The sequence below is a fragment of the Primulina tabacum genome, chromosome 12 (genome assembly GCF_025594145.1).
Source record: "Primulina tabacum isolate GXHZ01 chromosome 12, ASM2559414v2, whole genome shotgun sequence".
NCBI classification, from domain to species: domain Eukaryota; kingdom Viridiplantae; phylum Streptophyta; class Magnoliopsida; order Lamiales; family Gesneriaceae; genus Primulina; species Primulina tabacum.
Genome location: NC_134561.1, coordinates 38,851,872 through 38,879,571, shown reverse-complemented (window position 1 = coordinate 38,879,571; position 27,700 = coordinate 38,851,872). Strand labels below are relative to the sequence as shown.

The 27,700-nt window shown below is 31.6% G+C and overlaps 3 long non-coding RNA genes across 5 annotated transcripts; all 3 read left to right on the top strand.

The window, feature by feature from the left end:
• Window positions 1-1,296: 1,296 nt before the first annotated feature.
• On the top strand, window positions 1,297-27,680 carry LOC142520844 (uncharacterized). 3 transcript variants are annotated; one of them, XR_012814008.1, is made up of 16 exons: window positions 1,297-1,547; window positions 1,867-1,931; window positions 2,354-2,480; window positions 3,419-7,135; window positions 23,486-23,571; window positions 23,961-24,022; window positions 24,350-24,430; window positions 24,514-24,600; window positions 24,972-25,033; window positions 25,357-25,468; window positions 25,986-26,047; window positions 26,376-26,456; window positions 26,540-26,626; window positions 27,020-27,081; window positions 27,407-27,487; window positions 27,571-27,680. It is a non-coding gene; the product is annotated as an uncharacterized LOC142520844 (long non-coding RNA). The 3 variants fall into 3 exon arrangements; XR_012814010.1 differs by lacking the exons at window positions 23,486-23,571; window positions 23,961-24,022; window positions 24,350-24,430; ... (7 more) ...; window positions 27,407-27,487; window positions 27,571-27,680 and adding exons at window positions 7,514-7,575; window positions 7,899-7,979; window positions 8,543-8,604; ... (1 more) ...; window positions 9,558-10,634; window positions 10,961-11,043 and having other exon boundaries at window positions 3,419-7,391; XR_012814009.1 differs by lacking the exons at window positions 23,486-23,571; window positions 23,961-24,022; window positions 24,350-24,430; ... (7 more) ...; window positions 27,407-27,487; window positions 27,571-27,680 and adding exons at window positions 7,514-7,575; window positions 7,899-8,010; window positions 8,543-8,604; ... (1 more) ...; window positions 9,558-10,634; window positions 10,961-11,043 and having other exon boundaries at window positions 3,419-7,391.
• LOC142520846 (uncharacterized) lies at window positions 11,850-13,783 on the top strand. The gene is made up of 6 exons (XR_012814012.1): window positions 11,850-11,992; window positions 12,318-12,398; window positions 12,833-12,919; window positions 13,139-13,250; window positions 13,311-13,365; window positions 13,688-13,783. It is a non-coding gene; the product is annotated as an uncharacterized LOC142520846 (long non-coding RNA).
• On the top strand, window positions 16,206-20,852 carry LOC142520845 (uncharacterized). The gene is made up of 7 exons (XR_012814011.1): window positions 16,206-17,386; window positions 17,470-17,557; window positions 17,902-17,963; window positions 18,277-18,355; window positions 18,894-18,955; window positions 19,284-20,355; window positions 20,439-20,852. It is a non-coding gene; the product is annotated as an uncharacterized LOC142520845 (long non-coding RNA).
• Window positions 27,681-27,700: the final 20 nt, after the last annotated feature.

Sequence of the window (27,700 nt, the reverse complement as noted above, 5' to 3'; positions counted from 1 at the left end):
TATGTTTTGTTCTCAGTATATATATATATCTATATACCAGGGCATGTCCCGAAGATATGAGTTGTTTGTATATGATTGATTTTGATTATGTATGGGCGAGTTTTATGATATGAGATAAAATACTATTTTTAGTATTCAAATAAGATGTTTTGGGCTCATCGTAAAGAAAATTTAAATTCGTTTTCCGCTGTAATTAATTAACCCTAATTAGATTGTGTTGTAATAACGATTAGGAGCTAAGGGCCCCACATAAATTAATAGCATCAATTTAAAAAAATGATATTTTCAAAATTGGGGATGGAAAATTTAGGTTGTATATAAATAACTGGCCGAATCGTTTAATTCAAAATTTCAGTTTGATAAAATCATGAAAAGTTGGTTTTATTTATTTTATATAAGATTGATTAAAATGAGATAATCTACACATCAATTTTATTTTTTCCTTAAACTTGGTTAATTTGAATACAAACCAAAATAATAATTTTTTATTTTGTTTGATTTCTATTTTTGAGTTAAATAAATTTTTTGGCTTTTCGGTTAAACTGTAATTTTGGTAATGTTATTATGTTGTTGGTAATTTTATTATTTATTTCAAATCTAAAATTTTTTAAAATTATTATTATTATTAATTTATTTCATATGATTTACTCAAGGATGATAGCGAGACAGATTTGGGATGTGCTTGGTCAAACTCGGGATCGGCCCTAAACTGTAAATCGTGGATGCAATCCGAGCTGGACACACAAGAAAGTACATAATTTTTAAAATTCTTTCACAACACAACAAAAAAATTTAAAAAATTAATAAAACATTAAAGTTATCGAACTTTATACTAATAATATTCAAGGATAAAAAAAAAATATTAGCATAAATTAAAATTTATTGATTTGTATTCAATTAATAATTTTAAGAACATAGAATAAAATTATTTCAATTATAAGAACATAAGTAGTCAGAATTTAAATCCTTATGTTTTAGAAAATTAAAATTATAATGCACAATTATTGATCTTCAATTTCAATGCAATTCTTTAATATTTATTACACAAAAATACTAGTAAAAAGAATTTTTTTAGTCATTATAAAAATATCTTCTTATTTTTTTTATTGCAAGATCCGTTTATTATAGATATTAATATTTTAATATAAAGAGTAAGTTATTTATGTCTTATAATATAATTTATAAATAAATATAAATTTTTTACAAAAATGAATTGTTTCGGTTTGTCAAATCTTATCGGATTTTATTTCCAAAAATACTCTCACAACGGTCATATCAACCCAATAAATGGGTAACACTTCAAAACCCATCGATCCATTATCCCTCTCCGCTCCTCTCCCCTCCCCCGAATTCGCTCTGATTTCTCTGACGTTCAAGAATCGAGTGCTTGAAAAGGTGAGAAGACCCATTTGATGCTTCCCCCAAATTCAACCCAATTTTCAAACCTAATGTTCTTATCGATTATCCGTCTCCACTCCTCTATTCCTACTTCTCGCATCGAGTTGGACAGATTTCTTGGCATTCAAGAATGAACGATTCTTGATTAGGTTCGCGTCTTCTCTTCCTATCACGATAAATTTCTTACTTCGAAGCAATATATTAAACTTCAGTGTTCGAATATTATTCTGTTCATCGTGTTGCACCAGTGAATTGCTTTCTTGAAGATGTTTTGACCTTGTTACGTTGATGTTGCTTGTTTATGTTGATTTTTTTGGAAATCTTCGCTGGACAAATTTTGATGATTGATATATTTTTTTCATTTTTCTTCAGAAAATTTGTAAAACATAATTAAAATTGAATATTGTGTAAGTGGAATGTTGTTGTTGTCAACTTGCGTGGCTAATCTTCTGGTTTTCAATTTTGAAGTTAACTGTTAAATCATGTTTCTTGAGAGGTCTGGCGCTGGTCTTGATGAGGCGTTACCTGCTAAGGTATAAAAATTTCATATATCATTAAATTTATAATGTAGTGCAAGAAAGTATTACAGTTTGCAATAGTTGTTCATGATTTATAGAAAATCAACATCATAAATTGGGAATCCCTGTGATGTTTATAAACTATGTTTTATTTTGGTTATCCATAGAAAATATTATTTTTTATTGTAAATATGAGTAAAGTTGACTCGCCTCACGAATAAAGATTCATTTTAATGTATTCACATCCATGCACATGAGTGATGAACAGAATATATTAAAGATTGTCCTTTCTCCAAATTATCTATATCAACAGTTAGAATAGGCATCCTGACAATGAAAGAACGTCAACTTATCAAATAATTGGTTGACAAGGCAGCATAGGTGCTTACTAATATTTTCTGAGTATAGTATTTTCCCCCTTTTATGTTTATGTACAGAAAGGGGCTGCTTCTTACTTTGGGTGCATAGTGGGTGGGATGACAAACAGGATCAGAGTTGGGAAGTTTACACTAAACGGTGTTGAGTACTCATTACCTATTAACAAGCCTCGGAACAGTTTCCATGGTACTCCTAATTAAGGGTTTTTCAAATCTTTTTGTATTCTTGTGATTCTACATCCAATGCATGCGTGTACTTGTTACCCGAATGCCGTAATATCCACCATGTACACATTCATGTTAACTGGACATTGCAGGACAAAAACCAACCGAGACCAACCTGTCTTGATTGCGGGGATTGTAAATTTATTGTGAAATTCAATACAATAGCTTCTGATATTTGGTTTTACAATTATAATATTTGTTTTATTGTTAAATAGTTTTGGAGATTAGATTTGACATTGTTTTTTTTTCTTATTACCATTACATATCTAGATTAAAAATCTAGATTTCACGAGTGAAAAGTTCTCAAGAATACATTAAAAAAAACTATATCATAAATATTTCAAGATTAGATGTGAGAAAAGTTCATTTTTTTTGAAAAAATATTTAACAATTAAAAATCATTTAATATTATTGTTGCAAAAAATTCTTTCATTTCTATGCAGAAAATAGTTTTTGTGAAAAGTTATTTCATTATAAAATGTTAAGCTCTTTTAGTTTTTTTCTATAGATCTTCGCTGACAAAACTTTGATGATTAATAATCTTTTTAAATTTTTTTCATGAAAATAAAACATAATTGATATTGAAGTTTCTGTAATTTGAATATAATTACCATTACAATTTTGTTTCAAATATATCGATTTTTTGGGGTTTCTTTTGAGTTTCTCGTAAATTATATGTGCTAGATTCTTAAATAAAACAGCTTATCTGTAAAAGGGGTTGAAAAATAGTCATCCTTACAGTTTTCATCCTAAGAGATTTTTTCAAGTTAGAAAAACTATTTTCTTTGTCAAGATTCTCAACCGGTTAGTAATTTTAATAAGTAATAATTTGTTGTAAAACTCATATTAAATAGTTTCATTTTTTTAGAGCTCATCTTTATTATTAATTTTTACTTGCAGTATTTGCTTTGATGTCTTTCACAAGGACCAAGAATGAGTGGACGACAATCTTGCATGATTTATGTTGACAACCTTCTTATTGATATTAGAGAATCGGAGGTTCAAGTTTTACAAGTCTGATTGAACAATGCAATTCTCCTTTCTCTGCCCCTGTGTTATTGGGTTTTAAAGACTTGTTCATGAGCGCAATCACTCTCTGACATTTCAAACGAAGATAAGTGATTTTCCTCTTCCTTATTTTTATCGTTTCAAAATTGGTGGTGAAAAAAAATTAGATAATTAAACATCGTAAAACCAAGTGTGAACTTGATTTTTGCAAAAATAATTCTTCTAACAGTTTTCATCCCAACGGATTTTTTTATGTTAGGGGAATTATTTTGTTTTGCAAGATTCTCAACAAATTAAAAATATTAATATGTAATTTGTTGTAAATAATCATATTAAAATAATTTAAATTTTTTTGGAGCTCGTCTTTATTATTAATTTTTACTTGCAGTATTTGTTTTGACGTCTTCCACAAGGACCAAGAACAAGTGGACGGGAATCTCGCATGATTTATGTTGACAACCTTCTTACTGATATTATAGAATCGGAGGTTGAAGTTTTACAAGTCTGATTGAACAATGCAATTCTCCTTTCTCTGCCCCTGTGTTGTTGGGTTTTGCAGATTGTTTATGGGTGCAATTACTCTCTGACATTTCAAGCGAAGATAAGTGATTTTTCTCTTCCTTATTTTTATCTTTTCAAAATTGGTTGTGAAAGGAAGTTAGATAATTAAACAACCTAAAACCAAGTCGCTTAAACTTTGACTTGAGAACTTGATTTTTGCGAAATAATTCTTCTAACAGTTTTCATCCCAACGGATTTTTTTATGTTAGAGGAATTATTTTGTTTCGCAAGATTCTCAACAAATTAATAATTTTAATATGTAATTTGTAGTAAAAATCATATTAAAATAGTTTAAATTTTTTTGGAGCTCATCTTTATTATTAATTTTTACTTGCAGTATTTGTTTTGACGTCTTCCACTAGGACCAAGAACAAGTGGACGTTAATCTCGCATGATTTATGTTGACAACCTTCTTACTGATATTATAGAGTCGGAGGTTGAAGTTTTACAAGTCTGATTGAACAATGCAATTCTCTTTTCTCTGCCCCTGTGTTGTTGGGTTTTGCAGATTGTTTATGGGTGCAATTACTATCTCACATTTCAAGCGAAGATAAGTGATTTTCCTCTTCCTTATTTTTTTCGTTTCAAAATTATTGGTTAAAGAAAATTAGATAATTAAACATCCTAAAACAAATCATCTATCTAAACTTTGACGTGAGAACTTGATTTTTGCAAAATAATTCTTCTAACAGTTTTCATCCCAACGCATTGTTTTATGTTAGAGGAATTATGTATTTTCGCAAGATTCTCAACAAATTAATAATTTTAATATGTAATTTGTTGTAAAAAATCATATTAAAATAGTTTAAATTTTTTTGGAGCTCATCTTTATTATTGATTTTTACATGCAGTTTTTGTTTGACGTCTTCCACAAGGACCAAGAACGAGTGGACGGTAATCACGCATTATTTATGTTGACAACCTTCTTACTGATATTATAGAGTCGGAGGTTGAAGTTTTACAAGTCTGATTAAACAATGCAATTCTCCTTTCTCTGCCCCTGTGTTGTTGGGTTTTGCAGATTGTTTATGGGTGCAATTACTATCTCACATTTCAAGCGAAGATAAGTGATTTTCCTCTTCCTTATTTTTTTCGTTTCAAAATTATTGGTTAAAGAAAATTAGATAATTAAACATCCTAAAACAAATCATCTATCTAAACTTTGACGTGAGAACTTGATTTTTGCAAAATAATTCTTCTAACAGTTTTCATCACAACGCATTGTTTTATGTTAGAGGAATTATGTATTTTCGCAAGATTCTCAACAAATTAATAATTTTAATATGTAATTTGTTGTAAAAAATCATATTAAAATAGTTTAAATTTTTTTGGAGCTCATCTTTATTATTGATTTTTACATGCAGTTTTTGTTTGACGTCTTCCACAAGGACCAAGAACGAGTGGACGGTAATCACGCATTATTTATGTTGACAACCTTCTTACTGATATTATAGAGTCGGAGGTTGAAGTTTTACAAGTCTGATTAAACAATGCAATTCTCCTTTCTCTGCCCCTGTGTTGTTGGGTTTTGCAGATTGTTTATGGGTGCAATTACTATCTCACATTTCAAGCGAAGATAAGTGATTTTCCTCTTCCTTATTTTTTTCGTTTCAAAATTATTGGTTAAAGAAAATTAGATAATTAAACATCCTAAAACAAATCATCTATCTAAACTTTGACGTGAGAACTTGATTTTTGCAAAATAATTCTTCTAACAGTTTTCATCCAAACGGATTTTTTTATGTTAGAGAAACTATTTTGTTTGGCAAGATTCTCAACAAATTAATAGTTTTAATAATTAATTTGTTGTGAAAATCATATTAAAATAATTTAAATTTTTTTGGAGCTCATCTTTATTATTAGTTTTTATTTGCAGTATTTGCTTTGATGCCTTCCACAAGGACCAGGAACGAGTGGATGGTAATATCGCATGATTTATGTTGACAACCTTCTTATTGATATTTGAGAATCCGAGGTTGAAGTTTTACAAGCCTGATTGAACAATGCAATTCTCCTTTCTCTGCCCCTGTCTTATTTGGTTTGCAGACTTGTTTATGGGTGCAATCACTCTCTGACATTTCAAACGAAGATAAGTGATTTTTCTCTTCTTTATTTTTATTGTTTCAAAATTGGTGGTGAAAGAAAGTTAGATAATTAAACATCCTAAAACCAAGTCATCTATCTAAACTTTGACGTGAGAACTTGATTTTTGCAAAATAATTCTTCTAACAGTTTTCATCCCATCGGATTTTTTTTATGTTAGAGAACTACTTTGTTTGGCAAGATTCTCAACAAATTAATAATTTTAATACGTAATTTGTTGTAAAAATCATATTAAAAAAATTTAAATTTTTTTGGAGCTCATCATTATTATTAATTTTTACTTGCAGTATTTGCTTTGACATCTTCCACAATGACCAAGAATGAGTGTACGGTAATCTCTCATGATTTAATTGACGTGAGAACTTGATTTTTGCAAAATAATTCTTGCAACACTTTTCATCCCAATGATTTTTTATGTTAGAGGAACTATTTTGTTTGGTAAGATTCTTACCAGTTAGTAATTTAAATAAGTAATTTGTTATAAAACTCATATTATAATATTTTAAATTTTTTTGGAGCTCATATTTATTATTAATTTTTACCATGCAATATTTGCTTCATGTCTTTCACATGAACCAAGAATGAGTGGTTCGTGATCTCGCATGATTTATGTTGTCAACCTTCCTGCTGATATTAGAGAATCGGAGGTTGAAGACGTATTTTACAAGTTCTAATTAGAGAATCGGAGGTTGAAGACGTATTTTTGGATATTGTGTATATGTCTGTCTTCATTGCCTTTATTTTTTTAGGCTTTGTGATGTTTTATATGGTATAAATATTTTTAATATATCATTAAATTTATAATTTAGTGCAAGGAAATGTGTCAGTTTGCAATCATTATTACCACTCAATTTAGGTTGAGCTTCCACACGGTGGCAGATGTCCACCGTCTTCAAGTAATCGTCGTGGTGGTTATCGTGGGTACAATGGGGGAGGAATTTGAAGGTCAGTTGATTATCACCTGGCTTTGTAAGCTGTAAGTTTTGGTCTTTGTAGCTCCTGTGTTATTTACTTGTGTAACATTTCAGGATCATATGAACAAAAAATTGACCTTTTGGTCATGGATGAAGTTCAATGTTTGCAAATTTGTTGTCTGAAACAGTAGCAACTTCTGAACCTTTTTTCGGCACTGAAACTTTCTATTCAAACAGGAACTTATGGCCTAGTCGATTATAATAATTATATGGACTTGAAATACGCTGTAAGTAAATGGTAGACGTTTGTTGTACTGTTTCTTCTTCGTCCTCTTGGCAAGATTTGAAGGTCAGTTGATTATCACCTATCTTTTTAGTTATTGTGTTATTTACTTGTGTAACATTTCAGGATCATATGAGAAAGAAAAACAGGGAACGTCTGTCCTGCTGAATTTTATCTCGACTCTGAAGGTGTTACATTTTCTTCTTTTAATTTTATATATAGTTGTTTGCTCATGTTCGTTTTTTATATATCGTTAAGTCCTTACATTTTTTTATCATTAATTTTTTCCTTCTCAAATATATGATTTTGAAGTTTAATGAACAGAAAATTGACATTTTTGTCATGAATGACAGTGTCAACTTTTGCACATTTGTTGTCTGAATAGGAGCAACTCCTGAACTTTTTCCACACTGAAATCTTCTATTAAAACAAGAACTTGTGGCCTGGTTATCATACTAATTGTGAGGACTTGAGTCATATGCTATAAGTAAATGGTATTCATTTGATGCAGATTTAATTGTGCTTTTGGTGTACCGTCTTCAAGTAGTCGTCGTGGTGGTTATCGTGGGTGCAATGGAGGAGGAATTTGAAGGTCAGTTGATTATCACCAGGCTTTGTAAGCTGTAAGTTTTGGTCTTTGTAGCTCATGTGTTATTTACTTGTGTAACATTGAGGATCATATGAATAAAGCTAGGGATGTCTGTTTTTGCTGAAGTTTATCACGATGGCGAAGTTTTGCATTTTCAGCTTTGTAATTTGATGTACGGCTATTTGCTTTTGTGTTTTTTATTGATCTTTACAAGCCAGCCATACACTTCCTTTTTAGCATTAATTTTTTCCTACTTCGATCTTTGATATGGAGGTTTGAGGAACAAAAAATTGACCTTTTGGTCATGGATGAAGTTCAATGTTTGCAAATTTGTTGTCTGAATCAGTAGCCACTTCTGAACTTTTTTCGGCACTGAAACTTTCTATTCAAAGAGGAACTTATGGCCTAGTTGATTATACTAATTATATGGACTTGAAATATGCTGTAAGTAAATGGTAGACATTTGTTGTAGTGTTTCTTCTTCGTCCTCTTGGCAAGATTTGAAGGTCAGTTGATTATCACCTATTTTTTTAGTTATTTTGTTATTTACTTGTGTAACATTTCAGGATCTTATGAGAAAGAAAAGCAGGGAATGTCTGTTCTGCTGAATTTTATCTCGACTCTGAAGGTGTTACATTTTCTTCTTTTAATTTTATATATAGTTGTTTGCTCATGTTCGTTTTTTTATATTTCAATTAGTCCCGTACATTTGTTTTTATCATTAATTTTTTTCCTTCTCAAATATATGATTTTGAAGTTTAATGAAAAAAAATTGACATTGTTGTCATGAATGACAGTGTCAACTTTTGAACATTTGCTGTCTGAATAGGAGCAGCTCCTGAACTTTTTCAACACTGAAACCTTCTATTAAAACAAGAACTTTTGGCCTGGTTATCATGCTAATTGTGAGGACTTGAGTCATATGCTATAAGTAAATGGTATTCATTTGATGTAGATTTACTTATGCTTTTGGTGTACCGTCTTCTAGTAATCGTCGTGGTGGTAATGGGGGAGGAATTTGTAGGTTAGTTGATTATTACTTGGCTTTGTAAGCTGTAAGTTTTGGTCTTTGTAGCTCCTGTGTTATTTACTTGTGTAACATTTCAGGATCATATGAATAAAGCTAGGGATGTCTGTTTTTGCTGAAGTGTATCACGATGGCGAAGTTTTTTCAGCTTTGTAGTTTGATGTATGGGTCTTTGCTTTTGTGTTTTTTTATTGATCATTGCAAGCCATACACTTCCTTTTTAGCATTAATTTTTTCCTTCTTCGATCTTTGATATTGAGGTTTGAGGAACAAAAAATTGATCTTTTGGTCATGGATGAAGTTCAATGTCTGCAAATTTGTTCTCTGAATCAGTAGCAACTTCTGAACTTTTTTTCGGCACTGAAACTTTCTATTGAAACAGGAACTTATGGCCTGGTTGATTATACTAATTATACGGGCTCTAAATATGCTGTAAGTAAATGGTAGACATTTGTTGTAGTGTTTTTTCTTCGTCCTCTTTGCAAGATTTGAAGGTCAGTTGATTATCACCTATCTTTTTAGTTATTGTGTTATTTACTTGTGTAACATTTCAGGATCATATGAGAAAGAAAAGCAGGGAATGTCTGTTCTGCTGAATTTTATCTCGACTCTGAAGGAGTTACATTTTCTTCTTTTAATTTTATATATAGTTGTTTGCTAATGTTCATTTTTTATATATCATTAAGTCCCGTACATTTGTTTTTATCATTAATTTTTTCCTTCTCAAATATATGATTTTGAAGTTTAATGAACAAAAAATGGACATTGTGGTCATGAATGACAGTGTCAACTTTTGCAAATTTGTTGTCACAATAGGAGCAAGTCCTGAACTTTTTCCACACTGAAATATTTTATTAAAACGAGAACTTGTGGCCTGGTTATTATACTAACTGTGAGGACTTGGGTCATATGCTATAAGAAAATGGTATTCATTTGATGTAGATTAATTTGTTTTTTTGTTGTACCGTCTTCAAATAATCGTCGTGGTGGTTATCATGGGTACAATGGTGGAAGAATTTGAAGGCCAGTTGATTATCACCTGGCTTTGTATTGTAGCTCCTGTGTTATTTACTTGTGTAACATTTCAAGATCATATGAATAAAGCTAGGGATGTCTGTTTTGCTGAAGTTTATCACGAAAGTGAAGTTTTGCATTTTCAGCTTTGTAATTTGATGAATATATGGCACATTGCTTTTGTGTTTTTTATTGATCATTACAAGCCCTACACTTCTTTTTTACCATTAATTTTTTCCTTCTTCCATCTTTGATATGGAGGTTTGAGGAACAAAAAATTGACCTTTTGTTCATGGATGAAGTTCAATTTTTGCAAATTTGTTGTCTGAATCAGTAGCAACTTCTGAACTTTTTTTCGGCACTGAAACTTTCTATTTAAACAAGAATTTGTGGCCTAGTTGATTATACTAATTATATGGACTTGAAATATGCTGTAAGTAAATGGTAGACATTTGTTGTAGTGTTTCTTATTCGTCCTCTTGGCAAGATTTCAAGGTCAGTTGATAATCACCTATCTTTTTAGTTGTTGTGTTATTTACTTGTGGAACATTTCAGGATCATATGAGAAAGAAAAGCAGGGAATGTCTGTCCTGCTGAATTTTATCTCGACTCTGAAGGTGTTACATTTTCTTCTTTTAATTTTATATATAGTTGTTTGCTCATGTTCGTTTTTTATATATCATTAAGTCCCGTATATTTGTTTTTATCATTAATTTTTTCCTTCTCAAATATATGATTTTGAAGTTTAATGAACAAAAAATTGACATTTTTGTCATGAATGACAGTGTCAACTTTTGCACATTTGTTGTCTGAATAGGAGCAACTCCTTAACTTTTTCCACACTGAAATCTTCTATTAAAACAAGAACTTGTGGCCTGGTTATCATGCTAATTGTGAGGACTTGAGTCATATGCTATAAGTAAATGGTATTCATTTGATGCAGATTTACTTGTGCTTTTGGTGTACCGTCTTCAAGTAGTCGTCGTGGTGGTTATCGTAGGTGCAATGGAGGAGGAGTTTGAAGGTCAGTTGATTATCACCTTGCTTTGTAAGCTGTAAGTTTTGGTCTTTGTAGCTCATGTGTTATTTACATGTGTAACATTTCAATATCATATGAATAAAGCTAGGGATGTCTGTTTTTGCTGATGTTCGTTTTTTATATATCATTAAGTCCCGTACGTTTTTTTTTATCATTAATTTTTTCCTTCTCAAATATATGATTTTGAAGTTTAATAAACAAAAAATGGACATTTTGGTCATGAATGACAGTGTCAACTTTTCCAAATTTGTTGTCTGAATAAGAGCAACTCCTGAACCTTTTCCCCATTGAAATCTTTTATTAAAACAAGAACTTGTTGCCTGGTTATCATACTAATTGTGAGGACTTGAGTCATATGCTATAAGTAAATGGTATTCATTTGATGTAAATTTACTTATGCTGGCTTTGTAACATTTCAGGATCATATGAATAAAGCTAGGGATGTCTGTGGCGAAGTTTTGCATTTTCAACTTTGTAATTTAAATTACGGCTCTTTGCTTTTGTGTTTTTTATTGATCATTGCAAGCCATACACTTCGTTTTTAGCATTAATTTTTTCATTCTTCGATCTTTGATATGGAGGTTTGAGGAACAAAAAATTGACCTTTTGGTCATGGATGAAGTTCGATGTTTGCAAATTTGTTGTCTGAATCAGTAGCAACTTCTGAACTCTTTTCTGCACTTAAAGTTTCTATTCAAACAGAAACTTATGGCCTAGTTGAGTATACTAATTATATGGACTTGAAGTATGCTGTAAGCAAATGGTAGACATTTGTTGTAGTGTTTCTTCTTCGTCCTCTTGGCAAGATTTGAAGGTCAGTTGATTATCACCTATTTTTTTAGTTATTGTGTTATTTACTTGTGTAACATTTAAGGATCATATGAGAAAGAAAAGCAGGGAATGTCTGTCCTGCTGAATTTTATCTCGACTCTGAAGGTGTTACATTTTCTTCTTTTAATTTTATATATAGTTGTTTGCTCATGTTCTTTTTTTATATATCATTATGTCTCGTACATTTGTTTTTATCGTTAATTTTTTCCTTCTCAAATATATGATTTTGAAGTTTAATGAACAAAAAATTGACATTTTGGTCATGAATGTTAGTGTCAACTTTTGCACATTTGTTGTCTGAATAGGAACAACTCTTGAATTTTTCCACACTTAAATCTTTTATTAAAACAAGAACTTGTGGCCTGGTTATCATACTAATTCTGAGGACTTGAGTCATATGCTATAAGTAAATGATATTCATTTGATGTAGATTTACTTGTGCTTTTGGTGTACCGTCTTCAAGTAATCGTCGTGGTGGTTATCGTGGGTGCAATGGAGGAGGAGTTTGAAGGTCAGTTGATTATCACCTTGCTTTGTAGGCTGTAAGTTTTGGTCTTTGTAGCTCATGTGTTATTTACATGTGTAACATTTCAATATCATATGAATAAAGCTAGGGATGTCTGTTTTTGCTGATGTTCGTTTTTTATATATCATTAAGTCCCGTACGTTTGTTTTTATCATTAATTTTTTCCTTCTCAAATATATGATTTTGAAGTTTAATAAACAAAAAATGGACATTTTGGTCATGAATGACAGTGTCAACTTTTCCAAATTTGTTGTCTGAATAGGAGCAACTCCTGAACCTTTTCCCCACTGAAATCTTTTATTAAAACAAGAACTTGTTGCCTGGTTATCATACTAATTGTGAGGACTTGAGTCATATGCTATAAGTAAATGGTATTCATTTGATGTAAATTTACTTATGCTGGCTTTGTAACATTTCAGGATCATATGAATAAAGCTAGGGATGTCTGTTTTTGCTCAAGTTTATCACGATGGCGAAGTTTTGCATTTTCAACTTTGTAATTTAATGTATGGCTCTTTGCTTTTGTGTTTTTTATTGATCATTACAAGCCATACACTTCCTTTTTAGCATTAATTTTTTCCGTCTTCTATCTTTGATATGGAGGTTTGAGGAACAAAAAATTGACCTTTTGGTCATGGATGAAGTTCAATGTTTGCAAATTCGTTGTCTGAATCAGTAGCAATTTCTGAACTGTTTTTCGGCACTGAAACTTTCTATTCAAACAGGTACTTATGGCCTAGTTGATTATACTAATTATGCGGACATGAAATAGGCTGCAAGTAAATGGTAGACATTTGTTCTAGCGTTCCGTCTTCGTCCTCTTTGCAAGATTTGAAGGTATGTTGATTATCACCTATCTTTTTAGCTATTGTGTGATTTACTTGTGTAACATTTCAGGATCATATGAAAAGCAGGGATGTCTGTTATGCTGACTATTATCTCGACTCCGAAGGTGTTACATTTCTTTTTTTAATTTTATATAGTTCTTTTCTCATGTTCAATTTTTATATATCATTAGATCCCGTACATTTGTTTTTTATCATTAATTTTTTCCTTCTCAAATATATGATTTTGAAGTTTAATGAACAAAAAATTGACATTTTGGTCATGAATGACCGTCAACTTTTGCACATTTGATGTCTGAATAGGAGCAACTCCTGAAACTTTTCCACACTGAAACCTTCTATTAAAACAAGAACTTGTGGCCTGGTTATCATAATAATTGTGAGGACTTGAGTCATATGCTATAAGTAAATGGTATTCATTTGATGTAGATTTACTTATGCTTTTGGTGTACCGTCTTCAAGTAATCGTCGAGGTGGTTATCATGGGTGCAATTGGGGGGGGGGGGGGGGGGGGGGGGGGGGGGGGGGGGGGGGGGGGGGGGGGGGGGGGGGGAATTGAAGGTCAGTTGATTATCACCAGGCTTTGTAAGCTGTAAGTTTTGGTCTTTGTAGCTCCTGTGTTTTTTACTTGTGTAACATTTCAGGATCATATGAAAAAAGCTAGAGATGTCTTCTTTTGCGGAAGTTTATCACGATGGCGAAGTTTTTTGCATTTTTCAACTTTGTAATTTGATGTATGGCTCTTTGCTTTTGTGTTTTTTATTGATCATTATAAGCCATACACTTTCTTTTTTAGCATTAATTTTTTCCTTCTTCGATCTTTGATATGGAGGTTTGAGGAACAAAAAATTGACCTTTTGGTCATGGATGAAGTTTAATGTTTTGCAAATTTGTTGTCTGAGTCAGTAGCAACTGCTGAAATTTTTTTCGGCACTGAAACTTTCTATTCAAACAAGAACTTATGGCATAGTTGATTATACTACTAATTATATGGACTTGAAATATGCTGTAAGTAAATGGTTGACATTTGTTTTAGTGTTTCTTCTTCGTCCTCTTGGCAAGATTTGAAGGTCAGTTGATTATCACCTATCTTTTTAGTTTTTGTGTTATTTACTTGTGCAACATTTCAGGATCATATGAGATAGAAAAGCAGGGAATGTCTGTCCTGCTGAATTTTATCTTGACTCTGAAGGTGTTACATTTTCTTCTTTTAATTTTATATATAGTTGTTTGCTCATGTTCGTTTTTTATATATCATTAAGTCCCGTATATTTGTTTTTATCATTAATTTTTTCCTTCTCAAATATATGATTTTGAAGTTAAATGAACAAAAAATTGACATTTTGGTCATGAATGACAATGTCAACTTTTGCACATTTGTTGTCTGAATAGGAGCAAATCCTTGAACTTTTTCCACACTAAAACCTTTTATTAAAGCAAGAACTTGTGGCCTGGTTATCATACTAATTGTGAGGACTTGAGTCATAAGCTATAAGTAAATGGTATTCATTTTATGTAGATTTACTCTTGCTCTTGGTCTACCGTCTTGAAGTAATCGTCGTGGTGGTTATCGTGGGTGCAATGGGGGAATAATTTAAAGGTCAGTTGATTATCACAAGGCGTTGTAAGCTGTAAGTTTTGGTATTTGTAACTCCTGTGTTATTTACTTGTGTAACATTTTAGGATCATATAAATAAAGCTAGGGATGTCTGTTTTTGCTGAAGTTTATCACGATGGCGAAGTTTTGCATTTTCAGCTTTGTAATTTGATGTATGGCTCTTTGCTTTTGTGTTTTTTATTGATCATTACAAGCCATACACTTCCTTTTTAGCATTAATGTTTTCCTTCTGCGATCTTTGATATGGAGGTTTGAGGAACAAAAAACTGACCTTTTGGTCATGGATGAAGTTCAAAGTTTGCAAATTTGTACTTCTGAACTCTTTTCGACACTGAAACTTTCTATTCAAACAGGAACTTATGGCCTAGTTGATTATACTACTAATTATATGGACTTGAAATATGCTGTAAGTAAATGGTAGACATTTGTTGTAGTGTTTCTTCTTCGTCCTCTTGGCAAGATTAGAAGGTCAGTTGATTATCACCTATCTTTTTAGTTATTGTGTTATATGAGAAAGAAAAGCAGGGAATGTCTGTTCTGCTGAATTTTTTCTCCACTCTCAAGGTGTTACATTTTCTTCTTTTAATTTTATATATATAGTTTGCTCATGTTCTTTTTTATATATCATTAAAATTTAAATCCCGTACATTTGTTTTTATCATTAATTTTTTCCTTCTCAAATATATGAATTTGAAGTTTAATGAACAAAAAATTGACATTTTGGTCATGAATGACCGTCAACTTTTGCACATTTGATGTCTGAATAGGAGCAACTCTGAAACTTTTCCACACTGAAACCTTCTATTAAATCAAGAACTTGTGGCCTGGTTATCATACTAATTGTGAGTACTTGAGTCATATGCTATAAGTAAATGGTATTCATTTGATACCTAAGAGATTTTTTCAAGTTAGAAGAACTATTTTCTTTGTCAAGATTCTCAACCGGTTAGTAATTTTAATAAGTAATAATTTGTTGTAAAACTCATAATAAATAGTTTCATTTTTTTAGAGCTCATCTTTATTATTAATTTTTACTTGCAGTATTTGCTTTGATGTCTTTCACAAGGACCAAGAATGAGTGGACGACAATCTTGCATGATTTATGTTGACAACCTTCTTATTGATATTAGAGAATCGGAGGTTCAAGTTTTACAAGTCTGATTGAACAATGCAATTCTCCTTTCTCTGCCCCTGTGTTATTGGGTTTTAAAGACTTGTTTATGAGCGCAATCACTCTCTGACATTTCAAACGAAGATAAGTGATTTTCCTCTTCCTTATTTTTATCGTTTCAAAATTGGTGGTGAAAAAAAATTAGATAATTAAACATCGTAAAACCAAGTGTGAACTTGATTTTTGCAAAAATAATTCTTCTAACAGTTTTCATCCCAACGGATTTTTTTATGTTGGGGGAATTATTTTGTTTTGCAAGATTCTCAACAAATTAAAAATATTAACATGTAATTTGTTGTAAATAATCATATTAAAATAATTTAAATTTTTTTGGAGCTCGTCTTTATTATTAATTTTTACTTGCAGTATTTGTTTTGACGTCTTCCACAAGGACCAAGAACAAGTGGACGGGAATCTCGCATGATTTATGTTGACAACCTTCTTACTGATATTATAGAATCGGAGGTTGAAGTTTTACAAGTCTGATTAAACAATGCAATTCTCCTTTCTCTGCCCCTGTGTTGTTGGTTTTGCATATTGTTTATGGGTGCAATTACTCTCTGACATTTCAAGCGAAGATAAGTGATTTTTCTCTTCCTTATTTTTATCTTTTCAAAGTTGGTGGTGAAAGAAAGTTAGATAATTAAACAACCTAAAACCAAGTCGCTTAAACTTTGACGTGATAACTTGATTTTTGCGAAATAATTCTTCTAACAGTTTTCATCCCAACGGATTTTTTTATGTTAGAAGAATTATTTTGTTTCGCAAGATTCTCAACAAATTAATAATTTTAATATGTAATTTGTAGTAAAAAATCATATTAAAATAGTTTAAATTTTTTTGGAGCTCATCTTTATTATTAATTTTTACTTGCAATATTTGTTTTGACGTCTTCCACAAGGACCAAGAACAAGTGGACGTTAATCTCGCATGATTTATGTTGACAACCTTCTTACTGATATTATAGAGTCGGAGGTTGAAGTTTTACAAGTCTGATTGAACAATGCAATTCTCTTTTCTCTGCCCCTGTGTAGTTGGATTGTGCAGATTGTGTATGGGTGCAATTCCTCTCTCACATTTCAAGCGAAGATAAGTGATTTTCCTCTTCCTTATTTTTATCGTTTCAAAATTGTTGGTTAAAGAAATTAGATAATTAAACATCCTAAAACCAAGTCACCTCGCTTTGTAATCTGTAAGTTTTGGTCTTTGTAGCTCCTGTGTTATTTACATGTGTAACATTTCAGGACCATATGAAAAAAGCTAGAGATGTCTGTTTTTGCTGAAGTTTATCACGATGGCGAAGTTTTTGCATTTTCAGCTTTGTAATTTGATGTTGAAGGTCAGTTGATTAACACCTAGCTTTGTAATCTGTAAGTTTTGGTCTTTGTAGCTCCCGTGTTATTTACATGTGTAACATTTCAGGATCATATGAAAAAAGCTAGAGATGTCTGTTTTTGCTGAAGTTTATCACGATGGCGAAGTTTTTGCATTTTCAGCTTTGTAATTTGATGTATGGCTCTTTGCTTTTGTGTTTTTTATTAATCATTATAAGCCATGCACTTTCTTTTTTAGCATTAATTTTTTCTTTCTTCGATCTTTGATATGGAGGTTTGAGAAACAAAAAATTGACCTTTTGGTCATGGATGAAGTTTAATGTTTGCAAATTTGTTGTCTGAGTCAATAGCAACTTCTGAACTTTTTTTCGGCACTGAAACTTTCTATTCAAACAAGAACTTATGGCCTAGTTGATTATACTACTAATTATATGGACTTGAAATATGCTGTAAGTAAATGGTCAGTTGATTATCACTTATCTTTTTAGTTATTGTGTTATTTACTTGTGTAACATTTCAGGATCATATGAGAAAGAAAAGCAGGGAATGTCTGTTCTGCTGAATTTTATCTCGACTCTGAAGGTGTTACATTTTCTTCTTTTAATTTTATATATAGTTGTTTGCTCGTGTTCGTTTTTTATATATCATTAAGTCCCGTACATTTGTTTTTATCATTAATTTTTTCATTCTCAAATATATGATTTAGAAGTTTAATGACCAAAAAATTGACATTTTGGTCATGAATGACAGTGTCAACTTTTGAACATTTGTTTTCTGAATAGGAGAAATGTGGCCTGGTTATCATACTAATTGTGTGGATTTGAGTCATATGCTATAAGTAAATGGTATTCATTTGATGTATATTTACTTGTGCTTTTGATGTACCGTCTTCAAGTAATCATCGTGGTGGTTATCGTGGGTGCAATGGTGGAGGAATTTGAAGGTCAGTTGATTATCACCAGGCTTTGTAAGCTGTAAGTTTTGGTCTTTGTAGCTCCTGTGTTTTTTACTTGTGTAACATTTCAGGATCATATGAAAAAAGCTAGAGATGTCTTCTTTTGCGGAAGTTTATCACGATGGCGAAGTTTTTTGCATTTTTCAGCTTTGTAATTTGATGTATGGCTCTTTGCTTTTGTGTTTTTTATTGATCATTATAAGCCATACACTTTCTTTTTTAGCATTAATTTTTTCCTTCTTCGATCTTTGATATGGAGGTTTGAGGAACAAAAAATTGACCTTTTGGTCATGGATGAAGTTTAATGTTTTGCAAATTTGTTGTCTGAGTCAGTAGCAACTGCTGAAATTTTTTTCGGCACTGAAACTTTCTATTCAAACAAGAACTTATGGCATAGTTGATTATACTACTAATTATATGGACTTGAAATATGCTGTAAGTAAATGGTTGACATTTGTATTAGTGTTTCTTCTTCGTCCTCTTGGCAAGATTTGAAGGTCAGTTGATTATCACCTATCTTTTTAGTTTTTGTGTTATTTACTTGTGCAACATTTCAGGATCATATGAGAAAGAAAAGCAGGGAATGTCTGTCATGCTGAATTTTATCTCGACTCTGAAGGTGTTACATTTTCTTCTTTTAATTTTATATATAGTTGTTTGCTCATGTTCGTTTTTTATATATCATTAAGTCCCGTATATTTGTTTTTATCATTAATTTTTTCACTTCTCAAATATATGATTTTGAAGTTAAATGAACAAAAAATTGACATTTTGGTCATGAATAACAGTGTCAACTTTTGCACATTTGTTGTCTGAATAGGAGCAAATCCTTGAACTTTTTCCACACTAAAACCTTTTATTAAAGCAAGAACTTGTGGCCTGGTTATCATACTAATTGTGAGGACTTGAGTCATAAGCTATAAGTAAATGGTATTCATTTTATGTAGATTTACTCTTGCTCTTGGTCTACCGTCTTGAAGTAATCGTCGTGGTGGTTATCGTGGGTGCAATGGGGGAATAATTTAAAGGTCAGTTGATTATCACAAGGCGTTGTAAGCTGTAAGTTTTGGTATTTGTAACTCCTGTGTTATTTCTTTGTGTAACATTTTAGGATCATATAAATAAAGCTAGGGATGTCTGTTTTTGCTGAAGTTTATCACGATGGCGAAGTTTTGCATTTTCAGCTTTGTAATTTGATGTATGGCTCTTTGCTTTTGTGTTTTTTATTGATCATTACAAGCCATACACTTCTTTTTTAGCATTAATGTTTTCCTTCTGCGATCTTTGATATGGAGGTTTGAGGAACAAAAAACTGACCTTTTGGTCATGGATGAAGTTCAAAGTTTGCAAATTTGTACTTCTGAACTCTTTTCGACACTGAAACTTTCTATTCAAACAGGAACTTATGGCCTAGTTGATTATACTACTAATTATATGGACTTGAAATATGCTGTAAGTAAATGGTAGACATTTGTTGTAGTGTTTCTTCTTCGTCCTCTTGGCAAGATTAGAAGGTCAGTTGATTATCACCTATCTTTTTAGTTATTGTGTTATATGAGAAAGAAAAGCAGGGAATGTCTGTTCTGCTGAATTTTTTCTCCACTCTCAAGGTGTTACATTTTCTTCTTTTAATTTTATATATATAGTTTGCTCATGTTCTTTTTTATATATCATTAAAATTTAAATCCCGTACATTTGTTTTTATCATTAATTTTTTCCTTCTCAAATATATGATTTTGAAGTTTAATGAACAAAAAATTGACATTTTGGTCATGAATGACCGTCAACTTTTGCACATTTGATGTCTGAATAGGAGCAACTCTGAAACTTTTCCACACTGAAACCTTCTATTAAAACAAGAACTTGTGGCCTGGTTATCATACTAATTGTGAGTACTTGAGTCATATGCTATAAGTAAATGGTATTCATTTGATATAGATTTACTTATGCTTTTGGTGTACCGTCTTCAAGTAATCGTCGAGGTGGTTATCGTGGGTGCAATGGGGGAGGAAATTGAAGGTTAGTTGATTATCGTCTGGCTTTGTAAGCTGTAAGTTTTGGTCTTTGTAGCTTCTGTGTTATTTACTTGTGTAACATTTCAGGATCATATGAATAAAGCTAGGTATGTCTGTTTTTGCTGAAGTTTTTCACGATGGCGAAGTTTTGCATTTTCAGCTTTGTAATTTGATTTATGGCTCTTTGCTTTTGTATTTTTTTATTGATCATTACAAGCCATATACTTCCATTTTAGCATTAATTTTTTCCTTCTTCGATCTTTGATATGGAGGTTTGAGAAACAAAAAATTGACCTTTTGGTCATGGATGAAGTTCAATGTTTGCAAATTTGTTGTCTGAATCAGTAGCAACTTATGAACTTTTTTTCGGCACTGAAACTTTCTATTGAAACAGGAACTTTATGGCCTAGTTGATTATGTTAATTATATGGACTTGAAGTATGCTGTAAGTAAACGGTAGACATTTGTTGTAGTGTTTCTTCTTCGTCCTCTTGGCAAGATTTGAAGGTCAGTTGATAATAACCTATCTTTTTAGTTATTGTGCTATTTACTTGTGGAACATTTCAGGATCATATGAGAAAGAAAAGCAGGGAATGTCTGTCCTGCTGAGTTTTATCTCGACTCTGAAGGTGTTACATTTTCTTCTTTTAATTTTATATATAGTCGTTTGTTCTTGTTCGTTTTTTATATATCATTTAGTCCCGTACATTTGTTTTTATCATTAATTTTTTCCTTCTCAAATATATGATTTTGAAGTATAATGAACAAAAATTGACATTTTGGTCATGAATGACCGTCAACTTTTGCACAATAGTCATCCTTACAGTTTTCATCCTAAGAGATTTTTTCAAGTTAGAAGAACTATTTTCTTTGTCAAGATTCTCAACCGGTTAGTAATTTTAATAAGTAATAATTTGTTGTAAAACTCATAATAAATAGTTTCATTTTTTTAGAGCTCATCTTTATTATTAATTTTTACTTGCAGTATTTGCTTTGATGTCTTTCACAAGGACCAAGAATGAGTGGACGACAATCTTGCATGATTTATGTTGACAACCTTCTTATTGATATTAGAGAATCGGAGGTTCAAGTTTTACAAGTCTGATTGAACAATGCAATTCTCCTTTCTCTGCCCCTGTGTTATTGGGTTTTAAAGACTTGTTTATGAGCGCAATCACTCTCTGACATTTCAAACGAAGATAAGTGATTTTCCTCTTCCTTATTTTTATCGTTTCAAAATTGGTGGTGAAAAAAAATTAGATAATTAAACATCGTAAAACCAAGTGTGAACTTGATTTTTGCAAAAATAATTCTTCTAACAGTTTTCATCCCAACGGATTTTTTTATGTTAGGGGAATTATTTTGTTTTGCAAGATTCTCAACAAATTAAAAATATTAACATGTAATTTGTTGTAAATAATCATATTAAAATAATTTAAATTTTTTTGGAGCTCGTCTTTATTATTAATTTTTACTTGCAGTATTTGTTTTGACGTCTTCCACAAGGACCAAGAACAAGTGGACGGGAATCTCGCATGATTTATGTTGACAACCTTCTTACTGATATTATAGAATCGGAGGTTGAAGTTTTACAAGTCTGATTAAACAATGCAATTCTCCTTTCTCTGCCCCTGTGTTGTTGGGTTTTGCAGATTGTTTATGGGTGCAATTACTCTCTGACATTTCAAGCGAAGATAAGTGATTTTTCTCTTCCTTATTTTTATCTTTTCAAAGTTGGTGGTGAAAGAAAGTTAGATAATTAAACAACCTAAAACCAAGTCGCTTAAACTTTGACGTGATAACTTGATTTTTGCGAAATAATTCTTCTAACAGTTTTCATCCCAACGGATTTTTTTATGTTAGAAGAATTATTTTGTTTCGCAAGATTCTCAACAAATTAATAATTTTAATATGTAATTTGTAGTAAAAAATCATATTAAAATAGTTTAAATTTTTTTGGAGCTCATCTTTATTATTAATTTTTACTTGCAATATTTGTTTTGACGTCTTCCACAAGGACCAAGAACAAGTGGACGTTAATCTCGCATGATTTATGTTGACAACCTTCTTACTGATATTATAGAGTCGGAGGTTGAAGTTTTACAAGTCTGATTGAACAATGCAATTCTCTTTTCTCTGCCCCTGTGTAGTTGGGTTGTGCAGATTGTGTATGGGTGCAATTCCTCTCTCACATTTCAAGCGAAGATAAGTGATTTTCCTCTTCCTTATTTTTATCGTTTCAAAATTGTTGTGACGTCTTCCACAAGGACCAAGAACGAGTGGACGTTAATCTCGCATGATTTATGTTGACAACCTTCTTACTGATATTATGCAATTCTCCTTTCTCTGCCCCTGTGTTATTGGGTTTTGCAGACTTGTTTATGGGTGCAATTGCTCTCTGACATTTCAAACGAATATAAGTGATTTTTCTCTTCTTTATTTTTATCGTTTCAAAATTGGTGGTGAAAAAAAGTTAGATAATTAAAAATCCTAAAACCAAGTCATCTATCTAAACTTTGACGTGAGAACTTGATTTTTGCAAAATAATTCTTCTTACAGTTTTCATCCCAACGGATTTTTTTTATGTTAGAGAACTATTTTGTTTGGCAAGATTCTCAACAAATTAATAATTTTAATACGTCATTTGTTGTAAAAATCACATAAAAAAATTTAAATTTTTTTGGAGCTCATCATTATTATTACTTTTTACTTGCAGTATTTGCTTTGACATCTTCCACAATGACCAAGAATGAGTGTACAGTAATCTCTCATGATTTATTTGACGTGAGAACTTGATCTTTGCATAATAATTCTTGTAACACTTTTCATCCCAAGGATTTTTTTATGTTAGATTAGGCTCTGTGATGTTTATGTGGTATAAATATTTTTAATATATCATTAAATTTATAATTTAGTGCAAGGAAATGTGTTAGTTTGCAATCATTATTACCACTCAATTTAGGTTGAGCTTCCACACGGTGGCAAATGTCCACCGTCTTCAAGTAATCGTCATGTTGGTTATCGTGGGTACAATGGGGGAGGAATTTGAAGGTCAGTTGATTATCACCTGGCTTTGTAAGCTGTAAGTTTTGGTTTTTGTAGCTCCTGTGTTATTTACTTGTGTAACATTTCAGGATCATCTGAATAAAGCTAAGGATGTCTGTTTTGCTGAAGTTTATCATGATGGTGAAGTTTTGCATTTTCAGCTTTGTAATTTGATGTACGGCTCTTTGCTTTTGTGTTTTTTATTGATCATTACAAGCCAACACTTCCTTTTTAGCATTAATTTTTTCCTTCTTCGATCTTTGATAAGGAGGTTTGAGGAACAAAAAATTGAGGTTTTGGTCATGGATGAAGTTCAATGTTTGCAAATTTGTTGTCTGAAACAGTAGCAACTTCTGAACTTTTTTCGGCACTGAAACTTTCTATTCAAACAGGAACTTATGGCCTAGTTGATTATAATAATTATATGGACTTGAAATATGCTGTACGTAAATGGTAGACATTTGTTGTAGTGTTTCTTCTTCGTCCTCTAGGCAAGATTTGAAGGTCAGTTGATTATCACCTATCTTTTTAGTTATTGTGTTATTTACTTGTGTAACATTTCAGGATCATATGAGAAAGAAAAGCAGGGAATGTCTGTCATGCTGAATTTTATCTCGACTCTGAAGGTGTTACATTTTCTTCTTTTTACTTTATATATAGTTGTTTGCTCATATTCGTTTTTTATATATCATTAAGTCCCGTACATTTATTTTTATCAATAATTTTTTCCTTCTCAAATATATGATTTTGAAGTTTAATGAACAAAAAATTGACATTTTAATCATGAATGACAGTGTCAACTTTTGCACATTTGTTGTCTGAATAGGATCAACTCCTGAACCTTTTCCACACTGAAAACCTTCTATTAAAACAAGAACTTGTGGCTTGGTTATCATACTAATTGTGAGGACTTGAGTCATATGCTATAAGTAAATGGTATTCATTTGATGTAGATTTACTTATGCTTTTGGTGTACCGTCTTCGAGTAAACGTCGTTGTGGTTATCGTTGGTGCAATGGGGGAGGAATTTGAAGGTCAGTTGATTATCACCTGGCTTTGTAAGCTGTAAGTTTTGGTCTTTGTAGCTCCTGTGTTATTTACTTGTGTAACATTTCAGGATCATATGAATAAAGCTAGGGATGTCTGTATTTGCTGAAGTTTATCACGATGGCGAAGTTTTGCATTTTCAGCTTTGTAATTTGATGTACGGCTCTTTGCTTTTGTGTTTTTTATTGATCATTACAAGCCATACACTTCCTTTTTGGCATTAATTTTTTCCTTCTTCGATCTTTGATATGGAGGTTTGAGGAACAAAAAATTGTTCTTTTGGTCATGGATGAAGTTCAATGTTTGCAAATTTGTTGTCTGAATCTGTAGCAACTTCTGAATTTTTTTTCGGCACTGAACTTATGGCCTAGTTGATTATACTAATTATATGGACTTGAAATATGCTGCAAGTAAATGGTAGACATTTGTTGTAGTGTTTCTTCTTCGTCCTCTTGGCAAGATTTGAAGGTCAGTTGATTATCACCTATATTTTTAGTTATTGTGTTATTTACTTGTGTAACATTTCAGGATCATATGAGAAAGAAAAGCAGGGAATATCTATTCTGCTGAATTTTATCTCGACTCTTAAGGTGTTACATTTTCTTCTTTTCATTTTATATATAGTTGTATTCTCATGTTCGTTTTTTATATATCATTGTCCCGTATATTTGTTTTTATCATAAATTTTTTCCTTCTCAAATATATGATTTGAAGTTTAATGAACAAAAAATTGAAATTTTGATCAAGAATGACAATGTCAACTTTTGCACATTCGTTGTCTGAATAGGAGCAATTCCTGAACTTTTTCCACACTGAAACCTTATATTAAAACAAGAACTTGTGGCCTGCTTATCATGCTAATTGTGAGGACTTGAGTCATATGCTATAAGTAAATGGTATTCATTTGATGTAGATTTACTTATGCTTTTGGTGTACCGTCTTCGAGTAATCGTCGTTGTGGTTATCGTGGGTGCAATGGGGGAGGAATTTGAAGGTCAGATGATTATCACCTGGCTTTGTAAGCTGTAAGTTTTGGTCTTTGTAGCTCATGTGTTATTTACTTGTGTAACATTTCAGGATCATATGTATAAAGCTAGGAATGTCTGTTTTGCTGAAGTTTATCACTATGGTGAAGTTTTGCATTTTCAGCTATGTAATTTGATGCATGGCTCTTTGCTTTTGTCTTTTTTATGGATCATCACAAGCCATACACTTCTTTTTTAACATTAATTTTTTCCTTCTTACATCTTTGATACGGAGGCTTGAGGAACAAAAAATTGACCTTTTGGTCATGGATGAAGTTCAATGTTTGCAAATTTGTTGTCTGAATCAGTAGCAACTTCTGAACTTTTTTTCGGCATCGAAACTTTCTATTCAAACAGGAACTCATGGCCTAGTTGATTATACTAATTATATGGACTTGAAATATGCTGTAAGTAAATGGTAGACATTTGTTGTAGTGTTTTTTCTTCGTCCTCTTGGCAAGATTTGAAGGTCAGTTGATTATCACCTATTGTGTTATTTACTTGTGTAACATTTCAGGATCATATGAGAAAAGATGGCAGGGAATTTCTATTATGCTGAATTTTATCTCGACTCTGAAGGTGTTATATTTTCTTCTTTTAATTTTATATATAGTTGTTTGCTCATGTTCGTTTTTTATATATCAATAAGTCTCGTACATTTGTTTTTATCATTAATTTTTTCCTTCTCAAATATATGATTTTGAAGTTTAATGAACAAAAAATTGACATTTTTGTCATGAATGACACAATATTAAATTTTGCACATTTGTTGTCTGAATAGATGCAACTCCTGAACTTTTTCCACGCTGAAACCTTCTATTAAAACAAGAACTTGTGACTTGGTTATCATACTAATTGTGAGGACTTGAGTCATATGCTATAAGTATATGGTATTCCTTTGATGTAGATTTACTTGTGCTTTTGGTGTACCGTTTTCGAGTAATCGTCGTCGTGGTTATCGTTGGTGCAATGGGGGAGGAATTTGAAGGTCAGTTGATTATCACCTGGCTTTGTAAGCTGTAAGTTTTGGTCTTTGTAGCTCATGTGTTATTTACTTGTGTAACATTTCAGGATCATATGAATAAAGCTAGGGATGTCTGTATTTACTGAAGTTTATCACGATGGCGAAGTTTTGCATTTTCAGCTTTGTAATTTGATGTATGGCTCTTTGCTTTTGTGTTTTTTATTGATCATTACAAGCCATACACTTCCGTTTTAGCATTAATTTTTTCCTTCTTAGATCTTTGATACGGAGGTTCGAGGAACAAAAAATTGACCTTTTCGTCATGGATGAAGTTCAAAGTTTGCAAATTTGTTGTCTGAATCAGTAGCAACTTCTGAACTTTTTTTTTTGGCACTGAAACTTTCTATTCAAACAGGAACTTATGGCCTAGTTGATTATACTAATTATATGGACTTGAAATATGCTGTAAGCAAATGGTAAACATTTGTTGTAGTGTTTCTTCTTCATCCTCTTGGCAAGATTTGAAGGTCAGTTGATTATCACCTATATTTTTAGTTATTGTGTTATTTATTTGTGTAACATTTCAGGATCATATGAGAAAGGAAAGCAGGGAATGTTTGTTCTGCTGAATTTTATCTCGATTCTGAAGGTGTTACATTTTCTTCTTTTAATTTTATATATAGTTGTTTGCTCATGTTCGTTTTTTATATATCATTAAGTCCCGTACATTTGTTTTTATCATTAATTTTTTCCTTCTCAAATAAATGATTTTGAAGTTTAATGAAAAAAAAATTGACATTTTGGTCATGAATGACAGTGTCGACTTTTGCACATTTGTTGTCTGAATAGGAGCAACTCCTGAACTTTTTCCACGCTGAAACCTTCTATTAAAACAAGAACTTGTTGCCTGGTTATCATACTAATGTGAGGACTTGAGTCATATGCTATAAGTAAATGGTATTCATTTGATGTAGATTTACTTGTGTTTTTGGTGTACCGTCGTCAAGTAATCGTCGTGGTGGTTATCCTGGGTGCAATGGGGGAGGAATTTTAAGGTCAGTTGATTATCACCTGGCTTTGTGAGCTGTAAGTTATGGTCTTTGTAGCTCCTGTGTTATTTACTTTTGTAACATTTCAGGATCATATGAATAAAGCCGGGGATGTCTGTTTTTGCTGAAGTGTATCACGATGGCGAAGTTTTTTCAGCTTTGTAGTTTGATGTATGGTTCTTTGCTTTTGTGTTTTTTTATTGATCATTGCAAGCCATA